Genomic DNA, 2541 nt, shown 5'->3' with positions numbered 1-2541 from the left:
CCAGTATATTAATAATTAATTATTAAACCATACAGAAGTAAAAACTTCTTTTGTATATTGGTATAAAAAGTTTTATTAAAAAACATAAAAGTCCTCAAAAGGATTTGCAAAACGTTTTCAATCTGAATCAGATCATCCTCAGTGCCTAGAACGAAGTATTTCCACGTTAAAATGAATGCAAAAGGTTAAAATTGTGACTAGGTTAAAGAAAAATGTGGCAATACTTACGTTCTGCTTCGTAAAAGAAACTAGCAACTTTTTGAAAAAGGTTACATCGATATTTATGGTTTACATAATAATTAAGTGGTATTTGTAGCGACTCCAAGTCGATGTTACCAGATGAAATGTGTTAGGAGTGCTCAAAGGGCAACATGGTTCCCTGCTCGTTAAGAACGTATATAAGAATGTATATACAGGGTGCGCCAAACCTCTGGTCTTCTTTGATTACGGCTAAACTATGAGATATACAAAAAAATGTTTATAACAAAACTAATGTGTATCAAAGAGGTCTATAATTTAAAATTATTTTCAATTATACAGGGTGAGTCAGAACGACGGTATGAACCAAAGTTTTATTTTTTTAAATGGAACACCCTGTATATTAAATCATTTTTGAATATATTATTTAAAAATATGAAAAATTTGTATAAGGTCTTATAGGTCTAAAGTTAATAATTTTCGAAATATTTACATTTTTATTGAGAAAAATGGTAATATTTATAGGGTTGTGGATTATGTTTCCAAGGAAATAAAAATTTGGGTGATAGGTCAAAGTTTTTAAAATATAGTGTTATTTTTAAATAATTTAATATTTTTTACTTTTAGCCATAAAATATACAGTGTGATCACTATTTGCAAATACAAAATTTTCTCATTTTTTTTAAATGGGACACCCTGTATATTACTTTTGCGTTTTGTAGTAAATATTACAACCTTTTTTTTTAAAAAGGTTGTATGTACCTAGCATGTTTCGTTTTGTAGATATTTAAAAAAAACTATAGATTTTACGTGTTTGCGGATTTTTTATTTAAACATTTTTTTGCAAAAAAAAATAATTATAATCTGGTTTTAGAAACATACACTAAAATATAAAATATGAAGATAAAAACGTAATTAAAGATTAAAATAAATCGTATGCTAGTACAATTCAATTGAATTTAATAACTTTAAATTATTTTACAAAAATATTTTACCATATTAATGAATGCATAAATTAGTTACTAAATTAAATAAACAACCAAATTTTAAATCAACCGTAGTAATTTTTCTACTACAGCAACTTTCCTGTACCAAATTAATTGTTAGTTAAATTGTATTTAGTTAAACTTTTAATTTACCTTTTAAATTTACTTACATACATCTTGAGAATATAAAAATTATTATAAAGTATGCTTTGAAACAAATGAATGTTAAATGTATCATCCAAATTATTTATTAATATAAATAGTATTTACTGGTGTCACAAAAACTGGGAATACTTCAGTGGTGTCATGGCAAAATTAGCAGTGCGGGAACGCAGTGCCGGAACGCATTGCTAATTTTTGTTTACAAAACCTAAATTCTCTATTATTTTTTTTCTTTTCTTAACCAGTGTGGGAACGGCGTTCCCACGCGTTCCCACACCATGACACCACTGGAATACTTTTGTAGTTGAAATTTTTGTAACAATTTTTTTTATTTTAAATTTTAATTTTTTAACCGAAACATTTTTGGATATGACATTTGTTTTGGGCGAAACCATTAGAAATTATTACCACATTTTGTGACACGAGTAGGTACATAGATACTATTTACTTCTTAATATACTTCCATAACGTTCATTTGTTTCAAAGCATACTTTATACGTTCTCAAGATGTAGGTAAATTAAAAAGTTATTAACTGATCTTACTCGTAAATACAATATAACTAACAATTAATTTGGTATAGGAAAGTTGCTGCGGTAGAAGAATTACTACGATTGATTTAAAATTTGGTTGTTTATTTAATTTAGTAACTAATTTATGTATTCATTAATATGGTAAAATATTTTTTGTAAAATAATTTAAAGTTATTAAATTCAATTGAATTGTCCTAGCATACGATTTATTTTAATCTTTAACTACGTTTTTATTTTCATATTTTATATTTTAGTGTATGTTTCTAAAACCAGATTATAATTATTTTTTTTGCAAAAAAATTTTTAAATAAAAAATCCGCAAGAACGTAAAATCTATAGTTTTTTTAAAATATCTACAAAACGAAACATGCTAGGTACATACAACCTTATACCAAAAGAAAGGTTGTAATATTTACTACCAAACGCAAAACTAATATACAGGGTGTCCCATTTAAAAAAAATGAGAAAATTTTGTATTTGCAAATAGTGATCACACTGTATATTTTATGGCTAAAAGTAAAAAATATTAAATTATTTAAAAATAACACTATATTTTAAAAACTTTGACCTATCACCTAAATTTTTATTTCCTTGGAAACATAATCCACAACCCTATAAATATTACCATTTTTCTCAATAGAAGTGTAAATATTTCGAAAATTAT

The sequence above is a fragment of the Diabrotica virgifera genome, chromosome 7, assembly GCF_917563875.1.
Source record: "Diabrotica virgifera virgifera chromosome 7, PGI_DIABVI_V3a".
NCBI lineage: Eukaryota > Metazoa > Arthropoda > Insecta > Coleoptera > Chrysomelidae > Diabrotica > Diabrotica virgifera.
The sequence above is the reverse complement of the archived record's forward strand: the minus strand, read 5'-3'. Positions refer to the sequence as shown.